Below are 9176 nucleotides of genomic sequence, written 5' to 3' on the forward strand. Positions count from 1 at the left end.
TGGTTTTGCAAAAGCAGTCTCATCTGTTTTTCTAGGTGTTTACCTCCTCTGCCCCTTTCCAACGATAACCGAAACATTCAGCTTGACTTCACCAAAATTAATAAGAGCTTAGTGTGAGTTTAAGCCTGTGTGTGTGATTATATCACTAAATACAGAAATTTTTCACTCTACTGAAAATTTTAGATTGCATTAATTCCTGCATTGGTATCTGTTGCCATAGAAACAAACATGAATTCCCATATGGGGGCTGGTGGATGATGGAGGGTGCATACATCAGTGCAGAGGGAATGCATTTGGCATAGGACAAAGCATTTAATCAAGAGCCTTTTCATGGCTGTCACATGTACTTTGAAGGTCACAGGGTCAAGAAGTAGTCACAGAGAATTCCATATGAACATGCAAAGCCACGAAGCAATCTGCATATGGAAATAGCACATATGAAAGCACAACACATACTGCATGTACACTGTAACTCCTGAGCAGGAGAGAGGATGGATGGATGGATGGATGGATGGATGGATGGATGGAATGCTTGAAAGGATGGATGGATGGATGGAATGCTTGAAAGGGTGGATGGGTGGCTTGTACGGATAAATGGATTGATTGCTTGAAAGGATGGATGGATGGATGGATGGATGGATGAATGGATTGCTTGAAAGGACGGATGAATGGATGGCTTGTTTGGATAAATGGATTTATTGCTTGAAAGGATGGATTTATTGCTTGAAAGGATGGATGGATGGATGAATGGATTGCTTGAAAGGACAGATGAATGGATGCCTTGTTTGGATAAATGGATTTATTGCTTGAAAGGATGGGTGGGTGGATGGATGGATGGATGGATGGATTGATTGCTTGAAAGGATGGATGGATGGATGGATGGATGGATGGATGGATGAATGGATTGCTTGAAAGGATGGATGAATGGATGCCTTGTTTGGATAAATGGATTTATTGCTTGAAAGGATGGATGGATGGCTTGTTTGGATAAATGGATTTATTGCTTGAAAGGATGGATGGATGGATTGGTGGATGGATGGATGGATTGCTTGAAAGGATGGATGGATGGATGGATGGATGGATGATAGATAAATTGCTTGTTTGGACGAATGGTTTGATTGCTTGAATGGATGGATGGATGTCTTGTTTGGATAAATGTATAGATTAGTTGAAAAAATGGATGGATGGATGGATGGATGGATGGATGGAAGTAAAAACTGACCTACACCATCAGTAAATGAGAGTCAAGATAAATTCATGCACTACATGATGGTTTATATCCTAATCTACCAAATTGCGTTCTTGTCTCTTCCATTAAAACTCATTCATGTCCAACCTCCCCAATAAACCTGTCCTGTGATTTAAAAGCTCATGAAAACCTGCTTACATTAAATCAATCAAAGCTGAACCCTGTGAAGTCTATTTCACTTTAAAGATGTGGGGCACAGCGCACTACACTCATGATTGCCCTGGTAATTTAATCATGACAATTCAAATGACAGACTAAAACGGTGCCTATACTCATTCTCTTCTGAATGTTAATAATGCATACACATATTTCACAGGGATTTTATCCCCTCCCCCTGTGACAGAAGCGCTCACGTTGCAGAACTCTTTTATTGCCTGACTCTTTCCAGCATCCACACACAAGCTGGAATAATGCATTTCACATTTCTGTAATTATTTCCTGTCTGAGCTCCAATATTTAGACCTCCCATTCGTGTAAACACACACCACTCTCCAAATGGTGCTTAATAATCCCAGATCTGCCAACAATTTCCCTCATTTCCAGTATTGCTTCTTAAATTGAAATAGCAAGTGGCCACAAAGTGCAGGGATTTATCTCATTAATAAACTATCACGCCTCCTCTCAGGCCTTAGATGGTCTGAAAGGAACTCACCATGGCAAGAGGCAGGGGACCCTTTAAGATTATTTTTCATTTTGTCTTTCGTGGAGTGCAAAGAGGGTGAACATGCTATAAAAAAAGCTTGACAGGGAAGAAATGTGTCTTTGGGAAACCTCTCCTCCCTCCTTCTTTCTGACTCAAGTGGTTGTTTTCAAGTATTACAGATAGTAATATTTCCCCCCCGAGGCGGTCCAATGTTAATAGAGAAACCGAAGAGAGTATTGGATTCTGAAGTGCCTACATGTAAACTGTGACTGCCAAGAGTCCACAATGCAGCTATTTATATTTTCTCCAGTTTTATCTGGATAACACGAGCAGCAGTTTGGCTGTTTTTTTCATTAAACAGCGTCTTATTCATAGAGATGCTGTCATGGTAGTAAAGGTAAAAATATGCTCACTTGCCCACAATGTTAACATTATGTGTTGGATATTTCATGAGCTGAGAGGACCCATTGAACTCCTTTTTACATATCTACTGTTCCACATTTTAGTGGGGGGGATTCTAAGGGCTGTGAGGCGGTGAACAGGAAAAATGCTGCAGGAAGCCATGCAGGCTGGCATGCAATGTAAATGTAGCACACGTCTATTGAAGCAAAAGTACCCTGCCTCATTTCATCTGTGGGAGGAGCAGATTTTAGCCTCAAGGTTGATTTTCTATACACTAACGAATCTGCAAAAGTTGTTGTTGGTTGGCTTTGTTTTGTCTATAGTGAGTGGGCAACATATTTTCCACATGCACAGCTGTGTGACAAATAAAGAGCAGTTAAATAACACGTGCCACCTCCACACACTCATATACACAAATGATGCAGAGTTGTAGTGGAATAAGTAGCGTAAGTAGGAATTGTGTGTAGTGGATTATACATGTTATGGAAAGGGAGGACCCAGTTTGTGCATGCACAAAAGCCAAGGAATAATAATCCCAAAATTGTAGTTCTAGGAGACCATAAGGTCACCAAAATCAGTGAGTTTCCTCTTTCTAGGAGAATGAATGTGCACAGAAACCATAACTTGATTGTCAACTGGGCAGGAAATACAGTCATTAAAGCATTAAACAAAAGATCACAAGGTCGACAAAGTCATCAAGCATTTCTCCTGATAGTGTGGATCTGAACAACAAATGTCACGTATGACCACAACCCAAAAAAATGTTGGCACCAAATGTCTCTGCAAACCACGGATGCATTACATTTGCATGTTATTAGGTAGTGTACTGTACACTGCAGTTAACGTGTGGTTAGGTTTAGACACAAAAATGTTTTGGGTTAAAATACCCAGTTTTAGGGGCACAGTCCCAGCAGGAAACTGAGCAATGTCTTGGTAAAAAGCAACCACTTTTCCTGAGGTTGGAGCCTAAAAAGCTGATGGACACACATCAACAATCCACTACGAAACACCACATTTGGAGCCTAAAAAACCAATGGAAGCACACCAACGTGTTGCTACATAACACCCACGTTTGGATCCTAAAAGGCTGATGGACACACACGGACAGGTCACTACAGACCACCCACATTTGGATCCTAAAAAGCCAATGGAAATACACCAGCGTGTGGCTGCAAAACACCCACTTTTGGAGCCTAAAAAGCTGATGGACACACACCAACACGTCACTACAAAACACCCACATTTTGATCCTAAAAAGCCTTTGGAAACACACTGATGAGTCCCTACAAAGTAATAATACTAATGATGATCTTTATTTATGAAGCACTTTTCAAAACAGAGTGCTTTGCATGTCAAAAATGAAAAAAGACAAGACATGACAACAACAACTTTTAAAATAACTGATAAAAATAATTTGATATATAAAACTGAGGAAATAAAAGACAGTTTAAATGAACTAAAGCCACAAGTAAAATCAGGAAAGGCTCTCTGATAAAAGTATGTTTTAAGAAGAGATTTAAAAGCAATCACTGACTCAGCCCAAATACCCACATTTGGAGCCTAAAAAGCTGATGAGTCTCTACAAAACACCCACATTTGGAGCCTAAACAGCCGATGGAAACACAGCAATGACTCGCCAAAACACAACTGGTTTGCTGTTCTTAAACAGTGGTCTGCTGTGGGCAGCCATCTTGCCAAGGAGATGGCACTATCCACCATCCCTTCAATGACAAAGTCAGCTACGTCACTTTATAAACATTGCTTTGACACATATAGAAACGTGCAAATGTAACATATTCATGGTTTGCAGAAACAGATCATGCCAACATTTTCTCCTGGTGACTGGGCTGATGAGCAGTAGTTATTTTAGATGTACAGTAAGTTTTCTGCACAGAAACACAAAAGAATGTACCTCAGCAACCAAATGATCTCTCTACCAGAGCTCATTTAACAAACACTGCGATGCCTGCTGTCAGCCAATCAATGCAAAATTAATAACAATGAAGGCCTAACTTTTTGTTCTAACTGAGAGAGTAGCATTCACTTTATACCAGCACACAGCCTACAGACAGCTGGACAAACACTGAGGCACAAACGTTAGAGGCATCAGAATAAATTAGGAGATGAAATTTCTCAACCCATCTAATCAGCAGCATCCAGAATATGTTTGTGCACGATGTATCATTCCCCAAAGTATGTCAGAGTCTGATTAGTGGCATTTCAAATTGTTATGCATGATAGACCAGTGTACAGTCCCAACCCAATTTCGTTGGTGATGGGAAACCAGAAGTCAAACACCAAGTATGCACATTCTTGCACACTGAACACCTGAGCCTCTTGATGTACCCAGCTATGTAGAATTAGGCTTGATTATTAATTCTTTTTTTTACAACACTGGATCCTGACAGCCTCCAAAATCACTGAGCCAACATCAAAGAAGCCGAGCACAACCTCATCTTCCACAGAGAGCCAAAACTACACGTTTGACCTACTTTTCTTTTGCTTGTCAGGACGTGCTTTTCCAGGGCGTCTTTTCAAAGGAACATCACAGCAAAGGGGGCCGACAACAGCCGTGACTTAAAAGACACATTCTGAAACGATAAAGGCACAAGAGGCCGAATCAAGTCCTTTGATTTAGGATTGACCACCCCTTTTAAACAGATTAGATTCAGAGTTTTGTCATTAACCCACACATTTTTCCACCTCTCCCTCCATTTCCTTTCATCTCCTCTCTCATCTATCTAGTCGCTACGCAGAGCCCTAACTGATGCCTCTCTCCTACTCCTCTATCTAATTATATTCTCTCCCCCTTTCGCCAATTCTCCACCAGTTTCCTCTGTATTGCCTTTATATGCGAGAGAGAGTTCACTGCTGTTGAGGCGAACAAAAACTAGAGGCTGATTTCAAAGGGAAGTGCTGACTTGTGTTTTGAAAGTCGTAATTATTCAGGTCTGGCTTTATTCGGCTCGCTTTGTGGTCTAATTGTATAGTGTGAGACTTGTTTATGCAGTAACGAGCGCATATGGAGAACATGCCATTACTTCCCTAATTATCACCTTTGTTGACAAATTAGAAAATTTGCAATCACCATCTGATATGCTATAGAGCATCAATATTTCATGTGCAAGCTGTGATCGTGGGAGGCATGTTAGTATACATGCTGCTGTCAAAGTGCTTCTAATTGCTGTTGTGCAGCATTAATAGAAGCATGTGTTGGAAAAAAACATTGAATATGCCCTATCGTTATCCACAGGCCTTTTGATATGTTTGGAACCATGCGGCGAAATCAGACTAATCAAAAAGAAAATCTACATTGTTGGCATCAGATATGCTGGCTCACAGTGGCAAATTAAAAAATGAAATAAAAAAAATAATAAAAAAATTGCACCAAGAAGCACAAAGTTGAGTCAACTCATCCACCTTCATTAAACAGGATGTGGGTTTCTCACTTACATTCACACCTCTGTCTACAAATAACACTGTATTTAATTCCATGACTGCTGTGTAGGCTGCTGCGGAGCCCTTTGCTGTAAAGTCATCTGTGGGAGAAGCTGCAATGTTTTTTCAACGGGCGACGCAGACTGGCTATTAAAAGTGTCAACATGCAAGGTGTGAATTATATATTTAACCTTGATACTTAGTGAGAGGCGGCGAGTGGCCCTTGCTGCTGTCTGTTTTTCTGTGTGTAGACAGACAGAGTGAGAGTCAAGAGCTCTGGGAGATGCAGCGGAACATTTGAGAGGCTCAGTGTTTTCTGCACAGTAATCTTATTTGGGGCTGGTGTAGGATGACGTGGAGGCGCTCTTCCCACAGAGCTGCATTATGGCGACTGTGGTTTGGGTTTAGCTTCTCTGTTGTAGTTGTCCTCCTCTTCACATACAAACACGCACTCAACTCAAACACACACACACAGATAAAATCATACTGGGGAGACCCTATTATGCCCCACCCAACACCGAAAGGAGAAAATATAATCTTAAGAGCAACCTACCTGAAAACATATAAACATCATTATATTGCATGCTAGCCAACTTTTCCACACAGGTAACTAAGGAGAAAGATATTGTTAAAGGAATAGGTTGACAGCTCAGGAAATATCCTCATTTATTGTTTGTTTTTTTTGATGAGAGTTGGATAAAAAGAACTATCTTATGTTACGCTCTCATGTTTATACAGTAAATATAAAGCTAGCAGCTGGTTAGCTTAGCAATGCTTAGCAAGCTTAGTAGGAATTCAAAGTTAACAAAATCTGCCTACCAGCACCTCTACCACTTGGCATGTGATAATAACCCAAAGGGCACCCTGTGACGTACTGAGACGTCCTAAGCTTTCAACCATCTCCAATGTAAACCCATTTGTGACAATATTGGAGATTGAGAGATACTGACGTAGTATAAAGAGCGAAAAACTTGGAGGGAGGGGAGGTGGATGGGTCAAACAAACAGACTTTACCCAGGTGACTGCACTTTATGTTCTGTGTGAAACCAAACATTTATTTTTAATTTTTTAATTTTATTAATCCCCTGAGGGGAAATTCAATTTTTTCACTCCATTGTCAATTACACACAGATCCGAAATACACACATGCACAAACAGGACCTATACATGCACTAAATGGAGAGATGTCAGAGTGAGGGGGCATGCCCCATGGCTTGCCTTGCACCTCGGCAGTGCCCAGAAGGTGAACTGGCACCTCTCCAGCCGCCAGTCCACACTCCATATTTGGTCTGAACGGGGACTTAAGCAGGCGACCCTCTGGCTGCCAACTCAAGTCCCTATGGCTGAGCAACTGACATCGTGCTGTTTTAATATAAAGTCAGTGTTTTTTTTTTAACCCTAACCTGGTATAACTTACATAGGTATGTCTCATTTGATACCAAATGTTAATGTTGTTTTAATGTAGCATTGCGTAACTTATATAAGTAAATGCATTATGTCACTCATGTGATAAACAATATTTACGTTACATTATGCACTTATTTTAACCTCAAACATGATGTTTTTTTCTAAACCCAAACAAATAGTTTTGTTGCCCAAACCAAACTGCGACCATTTGACACCATGTTACAATGTGTTTCACCCAGGAGACAGCTGTGCGTGTCATACAGACGCTAAAGGATGCGCTCTGTGTCAGTATGAGATGCCAAGGGTGAATGACAAAGTGTCGTTATTTGACGACCTTGGAATGAGAGCGGGCTGGGTCGGACTAGCTTACAACAATAAACCACAGAGACGCTTGGATTACAACACACACAGAGGTAGTGTGACTTCATTCTCTGCTTAGGATGCCATTACGCCACTAAATCTTTACATAGCAAATAGTTGTTTGCTGCTATATTTATGCTCTGAATATAGCATACAGAACCTTTAAGGCTTTTTTTTTTTGTTTGAAAAAATAAAGCTAAATTTTAAGAAAGGGATTTATATCACTTACAGGGTGAAGAAGGCTTTGAAACAGCATTTAAATCATAATATAGCTAGTATAAGTATAATTAAATTATTTGATGAATGTGAAATCATTCAAACAATAGATCATCTCTTTGTATTTGATGCATAGGAAGGTGGTCCAAAATGTCTTTAAAGGCTCATGACCTCAGTATTTCTACACCCTGGCTCTTTTACTTGACAAAAGCTCATCAGCAGGCTGAAGCTGAAAGACTCACACATCAAAATATGCCAGTTTTGATCAAAGAGGGCTTTCTGTATGATAGCAGACAGCGGGCTGCCGGACTAGCTGTTGACATTTTTCATTTTCACCCTGTCGGCTCAGGCTTCAAGTGTGTGTGGTGGTTAATTTCACGGGCACACTGTGAGCGCTGAGCTGGTGAAATGATGCCGGTCAGCCAGCTGGCAGCTTTGAGAAGAGCTCTTACACTAAAATAAGTATGACCACAAGGTTGTTTTCTTTGAGTAAAGAAGAAAATCCAAGTATACCAAAGTACTTTTCATGTACAGTATGTCCTCCAGATGAGACTCAACAGTCAGGACTCCAACTGGCTCAACTGTATTTTTTGTTGGAGTGAAAAGAAGGTGCATGTAGATGCTTTGACTATTTGCCTCTGTGTGATCCAGGGTATGTTGACCTGATTTCTCAGTAAGCTGTAATTCTGAATTTTTTTGTAAATGTCTGTAACTGTTAGATGTTGTATGTCTGCAACTTTTTTAAATGTCGTGCTGCATGTCTTGGCCAGGACAAATTAAATAAAAGTAAAAATAAATTAGGGCTGACCTGAGTGGTTCGAAATTTTAGGTTTTGATCGTTGCAATAGTAATTGGTGTAAAAATCAGTATTTGAATGCTATGTTTATACATATTTCTGTGTGTGTGGGTTTTTACTTAAGTTGGCCCTGGATAAGATGCCCATTTTGGGCCCATACCCACTTGGTACCCAGATAGCCATACCATAACCCATGTTGGGCCCACTTGGGTAAATACAGCCATGTGGGCAATTGGCATGGGACCAATATGGAGCCCATGGACAATCCCATATACGGCCCATTTTTTTTTTAGCTCATTTACCAACCACATGGAGCCCACATACAAATGCTGACTGGGCATATGTATATAATGTCAAATATTCTGAATAGCCTATAAATTTATATAGTAATCCATCATATTCATCGTGCATCAGCACTGATTATTATTCGTTATTCTTAAACAAAGTCATTAGTGTGGTTCATGATTCTGACTCACTGTAATCTAACATCAGTCACCAGCAGCAGTTCAGCATATTGAAACTGGGACAGTTTGACCACATGTGACAGGTTCACAGATAAGCTAGCAAGATGTTGAAAAAGTCAAGCAAAAGTTCAAATATTTTTAACTATGTGAAGATGACCCACAAGAACTTGAGTGTCAGATATGCCAAAGAAAACTAGCATA

The sequence above is a fragment of the Epinephelus lanceolatus genome, chromosome 8 (assembly GCF_041903045.1).
Source record: "Epinephelus lanceolatus isolate andai-2023 chromosome 8, ASM4190304v1, whole genome shotgun sequence".
Classification (NCBI taxonomy): Eukaryota; Metazoa; Chordata; class Actinopteri; order Perciformes; family Serranidae; genus Epinephelus; species Epinephelus lanceolatus.